A 15,529-nucleotide genomic window follows, 5' to 3' on the forward strand; every position below is an offset into this window, starting at 1 on the left:
AGTTGTACAAAAATTATATATATATATATATATATATATATATATATAAAAGATTTTTAGTTGTACAAAAGTTTATAATGGCTTAAAACAAAATATCTGGAGTCATGCCGAGTTGGGAAACAAATAAAAATAATTATTTGAGGGGGAAGCGAAAAATCAATTAATAAAAACAACAATTGATAAAAACTATTTAGTAAATTTGCGATTATAAAAAAAATATTGAAATAAACTTGGAGACGTCTTTCAGTCGATACATTATCAAAAGAAAACATCGGCGAATACGATTAAAAACAAAAAAAAATTAGTAATTATCGTTTTTTTTTTTTTTTTTACAAACGTGAAGTGGGGAAATGAAGGCAAATATCAATAGAATGTAGGCTGAATATATACATACATTCATATTAGTATGTATAAAAAAGTAAAAAAGAGTATATATATGCATATATATATATATATATATATATATATATATATATATATATATATATATATATATATATATATAAAGTGATGGTTGTGTAGTTCCAAAGAGAGAAAAAATGTATATTTAAAAGAGTGTAGCCATCAACAATTATGGGGTTTTCAGGCTCTTAAAATTTTTTAAGAAGATTTGTATGGGGTTTAATGATTTTCTTTCTTTTTTGATGTGTGCGTATGTGTGTGTCAGTGTGTGCCTGTGTGTTTAGGCGAGTATTGTCTATTGTGCGCATGTGTGCGTGAAAGTGTGTGGGTTAAGATTCGTGATTTTTTTCCACATGTGTGTACCCGTGTGTGTGTGCCCGTGTGTGTGTGCCCGTGTGTGTGTGTGTGTGTGTGTGTGTGTGTGTGTGTGTGTGTGTGTGTGTGTGTGTGCCCGTGTGTGCGCATGTCCGTACGTGTAAGAAGGAGACAGAGTCAGGATATCTAGATAGGTACAAGGTCGATTCCCAATCCAAACACATATACATACATGTACTCAGTCATACAAACACAAGCACACGCACACACACAAATAAAATGGAAAATAGATAACAGATGATATATATACACACACACACGCACGCACACACAATCACACACACACATACACGCACATATATATATACATATATGTATATATATACACATACATACACACGCATACAAATGTAGACACATAAACACATACACACACACGCACATATACAGAAACACATGCAGGAGCACACATACATACACACACCTACATATACACACATCCACACACGCATACATCCACACACCCATATATATATATATATATATATATATGTATATATATATATATATATATATATATATACATATTGGTTAAAGTTTTCTTATTCTAGAAAGATTTTCTTTTATTAAGTGTGGGCTGAGTAGTGTATTTTGTTTCTAATTGTTTGTTTAGTTTAGGGAAATTGTATTATATTGGATACGGATGCGCGTGACTGTGAATATGCGCGCGTGCTTTATCGTACTTGTTTTGTTTCGCGTGTGAGGGTGAACATTTGCCTAGATATGCATGCATGTAAGTGTATTTTGTGTTTTGCCTATTTATGTGTATTGTTATTGGGATATGTTTAAAGCGGGTTGAACTTTGCTATGAAGTTTTTTCTTGTGGTAATAAGTAGAAGTAGTTGTCAGTTTGGAAAATGAGCATTATTTCGAATTTTCCTCCACTGCATGTGTGTATGTGCTGTGACACTTACATATGTCTATTTTCTGCGATTTTGATGTTGAATCGATGTAAGGCGACTCTATTACTGATTTTTTAGTGGCGCCTATGTAGGATTTATCGCATGCTGAACATTTTATTCATAGACCACATTTTTTTAGGTACAGTCTAAGTCTTTTATTAATTTGGAATGTTTGTATTGGGTTCATGAATGTGTATGTGTTTCCCTCTAATATTATGTTGCAGACTCCACGTCGTTGTTTGTTGCATTTTGTGACTCCTTTAGTTGTGTCTTGATTGAGTTTGGATGAAGTAAGAATGCGTTTTAAGTTTTTAGGTTGGCGTTTGCTTTTTATTATTTTTGTTGTTTTAAGGAAGTTGTTTAGTTTGTTGTTTTGGTTAAGTATGACGAGGTTTTTCGTTATCTCTGTGAAAAGTTATGGATTGTTTGTGTTGTGTGTGGAGACATATGTTCATTGTTTCGTTGTTTAGGGGTTCTCAAATCTTCTACGGGGATATTTATCGAAAGTTGGATCCCTTTGTCTATAAGTTGTTTCTTTTTCTTAGATTCATTCGTAGTTCCTTGAGTCAGATTGTTCGAAGTCTGTGACTATGATGCAGATTCTACGTGCTAGGGAATGGTTTTTATGCAGCTTTTAGAGTGGTGACTTTTAAAGTGTATGTATTGTTGGGTGTGTGTAGGTTTGCGGTAGATGTATGTGATAATATTATTGTCTTTAATTTTTATCAGTATATCTAGGAATGGGTAATTCTGTAGAGCTTTTTTCTAGGGTGAATTTTATTTTGGAGTGTTGGTTTTGAAGTATGGTGTATAAGTCCGTGATGCCCCCCATCTTGTGTGTTTCCACAGGATGACGCAGTCATCAAAGTATCTTTTCCAGGATTCTATAAACAGTTTTTTAGTGTTGTGGCCAAATTTTTGTTCTATCTTTTCATATAAAGTTTCTTCTAGGTAGGCTAATGTAAGGGTTGCGTATGTTGGTGCCATTTTCGTTCCCATTGCTGTACCTAGTATTTGAATGTTGTTGCCATTGTTGAAGTCGAAGGAATTGTTATTTAGGATTATGCCTATACTATCGATGATGAATTGTTTTGTGAATCTAGTGTTTGTACGTGTCTGTTGATCCAGAATGTTATTGCTTCTTTTCCTAATTCATGGGGTATGTTCCTATATAAACTGCTAAAGTCAAATGTAATATATATATATATATATATATATATATATATATATATATATATATATATATATATATATATATTAGAACTCTTTAAATAACTCTAATTTTGTGTGAGAGCTCTTTCTGCCTACAGATCGTGGGCTTACGCATCGTAAAACACAATGCCTCCAAAATATTTAGTATTTATAGCAAGCCCTGTGCACAATATGAAAACGACCATCCGAATAGGTATCTCGGCACAATTTATTGTCAAGCAAATGTTGCTCGATCACCGGCTCGTGGATCGGTGAGTGTCCAAATGTGCTAAGTAAACATCCGGGCGTATTTCTTTAATGCCTGGATGTGCTCGTCGATACGTTCTTGCCGGACATACACAACTTCCGTATTCGTGCCGGTATATGCTGGATCTGCAGACGCTGAAGAGTTCGATCCACATAGTCAGCACTGTACTGACATTTGAATTCATAAGTAACTAAATTTTTGTCCAGTGCGGGTAGAACATCTTTCTGAAAAGCTGGGAAAGCCATCCTGATACCAAATACAACACGGGGTTGCGCCGCATAAAAACAGTGGGATACCACAGATCTGATCTCATCAGAGAAACCTTTACTGATAAAGCCAATGAAAAGAAGCTTTAAATACACCGGACATTTAGGTGGCCAAAGAAAATCCTTTTTTGTTTTATTTTACTTCAGTCGAAGTTCTCAGAAATCAAGGGGCCCACAACCTGGGGCTAACACTTGAACTCTATATGAGATACATAGATATTCGAATGTTCCACTTAAGTTCTTTATTTCTCAAACACTGAGTTAATAAAGAAGTTGAGAACATAATTTTCCTCTCTCCAATTAACACTTTTCATATATTGTATTATATCTTATTATTATATTTCATATATTGTATTATATCTTATTATTATTATTTTGGTCTCTTGGTCTTACTTTGAGTTCCTAGACAAGAATTTATCTAGTGGAGTATCCAGTTTCGTGCTGTTACATGAGGTAACATCACTTGAGGAAGGTGCACCATTCCTCGTAAAAGCTAATATGGGTTAGTCATAGTGAGTAGATCTTATTTGGGCAGCGAATACTATGTGATTTTGAATATTTGGTCAGGGTTTACTTCTATGGAAAAAGTATCCTGATGCCAGATTGTTCTGACAAACCCCTGTACAGAGAGACCTTAGACTCTCGAGGACAGCGTCTAGTAGGCATTCATGTAATGTGCATCCAGGAGACAAGCGCCCGCGTGTTTGTGTGTTGTGTAGGTGCATAAGAGAGACGGGCGAAAAGGAAAGACTTAGCTTGGCGTCGCCGACCGAAAATAGAGAAAGAAAGATCAAGATGGCGGCCGCCGTCTTTTGTAAAGGATGGTATCTCGCAAAGTCACATGAATTCTCGCAATATGCAAATTTAGCCGGTCTGCAACGGCCATAAAAGCGGGTGATTGAAAGACGTTGGGAGAGCGATGATTGACTTGGTCGGGAATCGTGTTGCTGTTGATTCTCGTGCCGTGTGGGTGTGAGCATATCTTACTGTTGTTGGGACCGTTCTGAGTAACCGATTGTTGGGTCCGTTCTGAGTAACCGTTCGCGTCCGTCTAGGTACCTTGCTAGTTGGATTCCGTGCAGAACCGGTGTTTACTGGTTATTGAATTGCTTTACGTTGCTGCAACATTACACATCTACAGAGGGCGCAGTACTTTTAAAGGATTTTCCTTATACATCTACAGAGGGCGCAGTAGTTTTAAAGGACTTTCCTTACACATTTTCTACAATTCAAGTTCTCAGTGTGGAGCTGACTATGTGGATTGAACTCTTTAGCGCCTCGGGGTCAGACTGGAACGAATTCGGAAGCTGTGCATATCCAACAAGAACGTATCGAGGCGTTTAAGGAATTGCCCGGATGTTTACTTAGCACATTCGGGTATTCACCGATCTACGGCCGGCGATCGGGCCACATTTGCTCGACAATAAATCGTGTGGAAATGCCTAATCGTATGGTGGCTTTCGTACCGTGCACAGGGCCCGCCCGAAACACATACTAAATATTTTGGAGGCATTGTGTGTTACGATACGTAAGCCCTATGAATTTTCTGCCTATATTCTGTCGATATTTTCCTGGGTTTTTGGTTTGATTTTTTTTTCGTTTTCAATACCCTGATATTGGCATCATCTTTTTTCAATTCTTCCATTTCACCACCCCATGTTAGTTAAAATTATATTTTTTAAACGATAATTACTAATTTTTTTCTATTTTTAATCGTATTCGCCGATGTTTTTTTCTTGATAATATATCGGCTGAAGGACGTCTCCAGGTTTATTTTAATATTTTTTAAAAGCGCTAATTTATATATATATATACAGTGATGATCATATTTATTGCATCGGAAAGGCCAGTTAAAAATACATAATATACTTTGTTATTTTCTTTAATTTAATCCCTTTTTTAGAATTTATAAGACAAAATTTAACTTTTATTTTACCGTGCCAATAAATATGATCATCACTGTATATATATATATATATATATATATATATATATATATATATATACATATATATATATATATATATACATATATATATATATATTATATATATATGTATACATTACATATATATATACATTATATATATATATACATACATATATATATATACATATATATATACATATATATATATTGTATTTATTTGCTTCCCCACCAAAGCAAATTAGGCACAAGGCCATATTTAATGTGGGGTAAAAACCAGCTCCCCTCAAAGTAGGCAAAAATGGGGCACTCTGGTTACCAAAAATAATAATTGTCCCAGTATTGAGGGTTTCCCCTCCATTGACTGGTACAAATTATCTTTTATCGGAATCGGTATCAGAGTCGGTATCGGAATCGGTATCGGAGTCGGAAAAGTTTGACATATTTTCCGATGCTAAAAACAATTCTTTTAGATTTTTTATTTGATTTTGTTAAAAGCAAAATCTTCTACTGTTGGTAATTATGATAAAATAATAAATATTTATCAATTTTAAACTAATGGTAAAACTAAAATCCATAGATATTCCTTAGAAATGCGTTTTTACTATAATATATTTAGAGATTTATAAAGAATCAGAATCAGAATCAGAATCGGTAATTGTATCGGAATCGAGACAAATATGGGAAGCGTCCAATCACAAATAACTAAAAAATAAAAGAAAAAAAAAGTTAAAATATTTAAAAACATATAACTAGTAATAAGTTAAAAATAAATAAATATCGTAAGCTAAAATCCTTAACATAAAAACATGTCAAACATGAGCGTAAAAATAACCGGAAGCTTAAACATCGAATGTAAACATGTAATTAGTAAACTGATTAGTCTTCTATAAAAGAAATCCACCTGCTGTGACATTTGTTGACACTATAAGTCGACAATCCCTACGCAAGCAAAAATAAGTTACGCTACAAATGAAATAAACCTCATTCGCAACAGATGCACGAATTAAATAGACAAGATCACCTCTATTGGAAAACTCCATCAAATCCTACGACTAAATGTGTTGTATAATGGTGTACCAAAAAGGCACCAAAATAGTGTATGTTGTATAGTTGTCTAAATGCTGATATGCGTACTAGAGGCGAAAGGGTTCAATCCTCGACTTAGGACAGATGCTAGTCTAGTAGCAGTGATGAGTTGTTATCCAATGAAAGAGGACTGTACGACAATGAGTATATATCTATATATCTATAAAAGTGAACGTGTCTGTCTGTCTGTGTGTCTGTGTGTGTGTCTGTCTGTGTACATTTCCCTACGCAATAACTCTGTCAATTTTTAGTCTATAGACTCGAAATTTGAAATACTGGGTACTGAGATTTGGGAAAATCGATGTGACGGGTGTCAGCCAGAAATTTGGCTGTTAAGGGGTCAAATTTCAACGATTTGACCTTTAAGAACTCTACCAAACTCCTCCGACAATTTTGGGTCTAGACACTTGAAATTTTAGATATAGGTTCCTTGATCCTGGATCTAACTTAATAAAGTGATTTGAGACCGAAACTATAAATTTTAAGGGGTTATAATAGGGGTCAAAGTTTTAAAAAATTAACCATTTTTTTGTTTTTTTGCTTTTTTTGCACAGCATACACCTCCGATTAAGAGGTAAAAGTTCTACGATTTGACCTTTGAGAAATCTACCAAACTCCTCCTACAATTTGGAGTCTAAACACGTGAAATTTTATATATAGGTTCCGTGGACATGGATCTAACTTACTAACTGGATTTGAGCCCCAAACAATAAATGTTAAGGGGTCATAATAGGGGACAAAGTTAAAAAAAAAAAGACGTTTTTTTTTTTATCAGCATACAACTCCAAACACCCGGGCAACGCCGGGCACCCATGCTAGTATATATATATATATATATATATATATATATATATATATATATATATATATATATATATATATATATTAGCAAGGAGTCTCGATGTTTCTCGGGATTGAAGGAGGATCAACAAATGTTCCTTGCTACCATACTTTATTATCATTGAAATCGGTAAAATCAACAATTTTTAAATTTTCAATCAAATGAAGTGATGACCTGCTCTTGTTGGTATCGAATTTCTCCTTGATTTTTTAAAATTAATTATTATAAAATGTCTTGAATTAAAATATTAAAGCTAATTATCATGGTTTAATCATATTTTAAGCTAATTTATTCACTTAGAATGCGATCCGGTCTCATCAAAAAACCTACTGTTGATTTTATCTACTGGCCTTTTCTGCTTGTGCGGTGATAAAACTTTTTAAAAGGGCTTTTTATGTTAGGCTGTATAAATGTGTTTACTTGGGTGAAAATCTGACCTCCTTCTTTAATCAGATTTGTCCGATTATCAATTTACGATACTTATCAGATAGACTGCGATACAAAACTTACATAGGAATACTCCTAGATACACTAGGTACCTTTCTGTGAAATTTCAAAAAAATCGGCTCAGCCGTTTCAGCGTCCATAGGGAACGGACTCACACAGACCCAAACATAGATAAAATGACTTTTATATAAGAGGATATATTTATTCTCTCTGTCTCTCTGTCTCTCTGTCTCTGTCTCTCTCTATATATCTCTCTCAATTAATATATATATATATATATATATATATATATATATATATATATATATATATATATATAGTCATCCACATACGGTACTGTTTCGCTGTTTCACAGCTCATCAGCGCGGCTAAACAGGCAATTACCTCAAGCCAGGATTGAAACCCTATATATATATATATATATATATATATATATATATATATATATATAGTGAATAAATGACAACTATATATATATATATATATATATATATATATATATATATATATATAGCCAGTAGAGTTTAGTTTCCTAGAAGTACATCCAATGAAACAACATGTGTCTACCAAAATAGTGCTCAATGAGTGAACAGAGCAGGTATATTAATTTTATTTATACAAACATTAATGGCTACATATGTGCATACATGTTTCTGTAATCACCCACGTTGGGGGATTACGTCTTCAGGCCAAGAATTACTATATATATATATATATATATATATATAGTGAATAAATGACAAAATCTACATTCCAAAATTTGAAGAGATGCTGCAAATTAAGGTATTTTTTTAAATATTGCTTACCAGAATTCAATTACAGGCTTGACGTATGTAATTCTTGAGCAAATCGGCCAAATTCCTAGAGTAATTCCTGACTTGATTTGAATGGAATTTGTCTTCCCATTTTGCTAAAGTTCAACGCTAGGCGGCGCATTTTTAGTATGGCCATTTGAAAAGTAAACTAAAACGACATGTAATTTCCTAAAAACATGGATTTTTCATTGGCAAAATATTAATTCTGATTTGATATAATTTTGCTATTTAACACATGCATTGAAAATATATAAAAGAGAAAAATCTGTTAAATCTGAAACACAAAAAGGGTAAGAGTTGTAGTTCTTAAATAGAAAAAAATGTTTTCAGGTTCCAGATTGATTGAAGATTACCACATAGAAGGTAAAATCTAATTATGTTCAATCAACTATCCAGAGTGAAAGGCAGTGTTTCTTTGCGAACGCAGAATTTTTTTAATCAGTGCAAAGACATTTCCTTTTCATCCGTCTGGACAAAATGAAAATTTCAATTAGCAAAAATAGATGAATTCAAGGTAATTGGAATTTAAAATTGTTATTTTAAGAGTTGAAAAAAAATAGAGACTTTAAAACAAACCGTAAGTCTTTTTATTTTATTATTAATTTTTACATGTGAACCAAAAGATATATTTCTTCTTCGTGCATCGTTTTTCCTTCACACAAACTCAGCAACCATAACCCCTTGAACCGTTCTTTGCACTAACCAACCTGCCAGCAACTCCAATTTCCAACATGACGGAGTAAGCCGGAATATATTATATAATATTTAAAGGAATATCTATCTTATTTTTAGGCAAATGTAATTAGTCTTATTAAATTCCAGTTAGTTAATATTTGGATTTAATCGGGAAGTCTTGGATAAATTGTATGGGATTGCATTTCTACGAACGAACGGAAATCGCGGAAAGGCATAGAAGATGAGTATGTTTGAGAAAATAAGTTTTTATTTCAATTTAGATTGTAGAAATAAAAATATTTTTATTTTGAGGTTTTTAAAACCGAGTCTGGTACTTTTATTATTAAGTATATTTTACTTGGATTCTTATAAATTTAATACCAAACACAGAAATACGTATATTTAAAGGCATCTTTAATTTTAAAATTATTGACAAGCGAAAGTGCGTGGCGGTCAAGTAAGACATTTTGTCATTAAAGTAATATTATCCGTTAATCCTAAAACTAGATCTCTTTATGAAAAAAAGGATACCGTTGTTATATTGCGGTTGTATTAGAAATATAAGTATCCACTAAGCATTTAAGCTATTTACAATCCTCGATACAGAAATGGGAGATGTAGATTACAAAGGATTTGTCTGTAGTTAGATCAAAGGTTGTCGGCAGAATTCTTGAAACGAAACAAATTTCCCGTGAACGTGATTTAGCCATCAGAAATTAGTGACTGAATTTCTTAATGGATCGGTTTACAAATAAAATAACTGAGAAAACAGCGGAAATGAAAGGAAGGTTTAGTGAATTAAAAAAGTGCTCGTGTTGGATAGAAAGGTTGCCAAAGATAAAAAAAAAAACAGAAAAGACAAAATCCTATTATGAAATAAAGGGGGAATTGCAACAATTGTTGCATGATATATAATTATTCATTTCAGTCGGGGGCACGGATAATGTATCAGGACCTTTGGGTCAGCTACACATCTTTATCTCGCCAAAAGATCTCTAGCAGTTAAAAGACAAAATGGGTCGTAATTGTCTTGAATAATCTCATCAAAAGTTGATGAGCAGTAAAGAGACAAAAATGGGTCATAGAGTAAAATATAAGGTGAGATTATTGTCTCGAATACTCTCGCTATATTAATTATCAGGTAAGACACAAATACATCGTAGTACTATGCCAGAGGTTTAAACTAGATGTAACGCTGTTGCATTTGCTGGGCATTATCAAATTACCTTGCTTACAAGTTAAGGGTCAAGTGCAATAGTGGGGTGTTTGACACAAGAATTAAGAAAGCCCTGATTTTGGAAAAATGATAGAATGTGTTTTATTGCGTTATTGTATAAAAAAAATTCTCAACGAGGTAAAGTTGGCTTTTGGCGCCAAAAGTCTAGCTTTACTTACGTAGAAATGTCACGATAAATCATCTGGCTTGAATCAGGAAAAAGACCGACCTTACAGGAAGGTTTGCTACAGATAATTAAATTTCTTTAGAACAAAGGAAAAGAGAGAGAAAGCGAAAAAAGAGAAAGAAAGAAAATAGATGAGAGGGAGAAACAGTAATCTCGAAATGACAGAGGAAGAGATAATCTTGCCTGGAGAACGAAAAACTTTATAAAAATGTTTGTTTTGGGCAAATGAAGAAGTTGCCCGCTGATCGTTGAACCGAAATCTATCTAAAAGATATATATATATATATATATATATATATATATATATATATATATATATATATATATATATATATATATATATAAATATATATATATATATATATATATATATATATATATGACTACTTCGTTTAATCACATAAATTAATATATGAAAGTATAATTTTATAACTTTAAGTATTTACTTCAACAGTGTTCAATACATAGGTAGAGCTAGGTAGTAAGTTATAAAAATATATACGGCAATTAAGCTAAACAAAATATTCCGCGTTTCATCCACGCTAGGATTCACCAGACTTATGCCTGACATATATATATATATATATATATATATATATATATATATAGAGAGAGAGAGAGAGAGAGAGAGAGAGAGAGAGAGTAAGATGATTGATAATTCATAGTTAAAATTAAAAATTAAGAATCGTTCTCTCAAGGAAAAACAAACAAAATCAATAAATTGTACGATCGTTTCGGAAATGATGTTTTTATTGATCTAGACAATCAATCTTGGACAGTAATTTTATCATATAATTTTTTGAAACAAAGTCTCCTCATCAGCAAAAATATTGAGTGGGATTTTTTTAAAGACACCAAAAATAAACCTAGCATTTTTTAACTAAGGCAGATGTATCTGGAAAATATTTAAAATATAAAAGGAAATAGTTACTTTGTTGATGTTGATAAACAAAGTAAGATGAAATTAAAATAAAATAAAAATAAAATAAAATAAAATCGGGTTGAAAGGTCAGGTTAAGAGAGGATATTTTTAAATATTTCTAATAAAAATATATATGCCCTTTAATGGTTTTTCCTTCTAAAAGTCGTAAGTATCATCGTCAATGCATTCATTGGGATGGTAAATGTAGTTTATGAATGTTTGAAAATGTTGATATATATACAAACTTTCAAAGGAAACGCCAATGGAATAATATTACCAGTTTGAACTCGTTAGTAACGCTAAATTTGAAATCAACTTAAATATCTCAATTACAAAGAGAGATAATTATAATCAAATAGAAAAATAAAGAATTTTACTGTTCCAAGGGAGATAACCACTAATTAGTTGTAAGTTGAATTTTTAATAATAAATTAATCTTATTGGCAGTAGTTAAATAAAAAGAATGATATTTTTATTAGTAATTACAATATTTATAGAACTTACATTAATAAAAATAGTAACATATAAATTCAAAATGAAATAGATAATAAAATAAAATAGAAAATATTGGTAAAATATCAGATAAAATAGTAATAATAATAATGATAAAAACTATAATAATAATAGTTATTAATTTATAAATTATAAATTTTAAGATAGAATAGTAATAAGAAAATTTTATGATTTATGGTGGCTTAAATTTGTCGAATCTAAAGCAACGTTTATGAATGCATCCTGAAAACATTTCGTCTTTTAAGTTTAAGAGAATGGTTTTATTTTATTATATTTTAAAATCTTAAGTGCTTCATATCTACAAAGTGCTGCACAGTGTCACAAACCCCAAATATAAATTATGTTAATTGAAACCATACAAACCCATTTTCACATTCTAACTCTACCACACAGTTATTCAATAACAGCGCCCCCATTAACCAATCTACTAATCAAATACAACCAAACCTATTACATACCAATACCACTCCTAGTCTAGCTGACAACAAATATATTAACCAAATGTAATCTCCTTCGGTTCCACATCTGGACTTATTAATAAAATTCCCATAATTGTGGCTGTCACGAGCGCTGTCCATTCGTCCACAAATCATCATCAGGTGTTGAAGTAAACGTGCGAAGGAGCGAAAATGAGAATTAAACGTGAAAACTAAAATATACAGTAAACGGCGATAAGTTAAAGTATATAGAGTCGATAAAAAGTCGATTAAAAATATAGGTCGATTAAAAAATTTTAAAAAGTATTAAAATCAATAGGTTCATGGACACTGTTAACAAAGTCCGTCCAATACGAACTACGCTAGACATTTTAGAACGTTACTGCTTTTCTCGAATGCAATATCATTTATATACATATATAGTATAGCTGGTGTTTTGGTTGTTATTTTTATATTGTTGTTGGTGGTGATTATAGCACTGTTATTTTTGCCAATTATTACAATATTTATTTTCCACCATTCTTCATATTATTATTTTGATTTATTATTAGTAGTACTAGTTGTATAAGCAGTATAAGCAGTAGCAGTATTCTTATTATCAACATTCGTTTTTGGTTTATTATTTCTATTATTTTGTTTATATTGTTAGTGTTACTGTTAACATTATTATGATGATTATTATTTTTCTTACTGTTATTGCTATCATTATTATTTGTGTAATATTTTTCTTAGTATCCTTTATATTACTTTTATATTCTTACTCTTAGCAATATTATTATAACTATAAGTAATCGAAGTCCTATTAAAATACGTTCAAAATATTAAGCATTGATTTGATTTGTTGGTCGACAATATAGTTTGGAAATCGACATTGATAAGTACTTTTTAGTTTGAGAAGTGTTTTTTTTTTATCAGACAAAAATTAAGTTAGAGCGGTTAATAAGGTTTTGACGATGACAGTGAGTTTATTCGCTCTTAAAATTTAGAAATTTAGGCCCCATTATAGGAAATTATAGGAAATATAATAATCAAAGAGCAAAACATGAATGTAGATCCTGGGTAGCTATTCTATTTATCCTTAGTCGTTTCTCCTTATATAATTTTAATAAAATTAATAAGATATTAACTAACAAATAACTATAAATAAAAATACATTAAAAGAAAAACATATTTAACAGTTCAGTAAATATGCATGTATATATGTATACAAGTGCCACTCAAATCTATATATACATAAGATAAGCCCCCCCCCCTACACGCACATTTATAAATATAGAATTTAGGCTGGTGGGTTTTTTATAGGTGGGGTGCTGAATGTGTAGTTGGAAATCGAGGAAAGGAATTTTGTTACTAACATTTAGTTCTACAGGGCATTTTAGTATGCAGTTATTTTGGAAAAGGTTCTAAGTGATACATATATATATATATATATATATATATATATATATATATATATATATATATATATATATATATATATATAAGTTCCCTTGGATTTTACTTGTGCGAATGGAAATTTAACTAATTTTCTTGGATTTGCATTTTTGGATTTTACCGTCATTGGATACTTTACCCTTCACCAGACTATCCATTCACGTGAAATCACCCTTTTCTTCACCATATTCCCTCTGCTTCACTTTTTGTTATCAAGTAAGATCTTTGACTTAGTTGCACTTTCATCAAATACTTTTGCAAGCAAATCCGATCCCGCATTTTGCTAATTCCTACCCTCTAATGAGAAGGAAAGTATTTCTTCAAAAATCCGCGGATTAAGGACTATCCACTTATATAGTGTTTCCTTTTCAAATTAAATATGTTTTTAACTCTTTTTCAAAGTGTTTTTTACATGTTTTATTAACTATTTGCTCTTATATATATATATATATATATATATATATATATATATATATATATATATATATGAAGTCATATTTTTATTGAATAAATGAACCAATCTATATCCACCAATATATAGGTCTGTGTCTTCATTTCCAACTCCTATTGTTTTCATATATAAGCTCCATTGATACTTGTTGAGCTTTATAATGTCCAGATAAGTCTCCTTTCATAGAATTGAGCTTTCTCTTTTCCTCTAACGCTCTAAGCTATATATATATATATATATATATATATATATATATATATATATATATATATATATATATATTAGTTAGATGCTGGACGCCCGGTGCTGTTCGGTCATACAATACGCTTAAACATGATATTTTAATTCATGCAGAATGCGTATGCATTATTATAGAATTAATCCTCTATTGAATATTGTATATAGGAATAGTTTGCCCGGTGGATTAATTCACAAAAAAATATATAATAATAATATTGATAATGCAGCTCATCAAATTCTGTCTGTGTTTATTTACAATATCATGTCAACTAATATTTGGGGTTGCCGATGAATATTCTGGAAAAGTCACTTCTGATTCCTGTTTAGTTTTAAAATATGAAAACAAAGAGATGATTTGCGGTCATTTAAAATGGTAGTATTCATTAATTAGGACAAAATTAAAATAAAATGGTGAGGTACACCTGGGCTTGGAGCTGTAGTCGAATGGTCTGCCACTAAACTAGGTTTCCATTTATTTAGGCATTCATGGCAGACACAAGAAAAACGACACGCGACACAATTGTAATATACATATTTCTTGTTCTCTTTCGGTGGAGGAGAAATCCTTCACGACTGAGACAATTTTTATTTTTGTACCTTTTCTCCACGTTAAAAAACGACCCTGGTGTCTAACTCTGTCCCGTGGGGAGGCATAGTAAATAGGTACATAAGGTATAACTAACTATTTTATTTTACAAAATATATATCACAAAAACTTTAACAATTAAAAACCTGGATAAGCGGTTTTTCAAAGCTAACTAACCTAACTAGTATTGAGGGAGGGGGTGCTCCCACCATTTACGGAGAGACAGAATATTCGTCTTCACTTCATGGTGGTCGTGCAAGAAAGAGACAGAAAGATAGCAAGGGAATTATGGGAAGGGATTTCTTTGTATCTCTACGCTCATGGCCAAATTACCACTCGTCCGTG

The sequence above is a fragment of the Euprymna scolopes genome, chromosome 13, assembly GCF_053919585.1.
Source record: "Euprymna scolopes isolate OS-2025 chromosome 13, ASM5391958v1, whole genome shotgun sequence".
In the NCBI taxonomy this organism is placed as follows: domain Eukaryota; kingdom Metazoa; phylum Mollusca; class Cephalopoda; order Sepiida; family Sepiolidae; genus Euprymna; species Euprymna scolopes.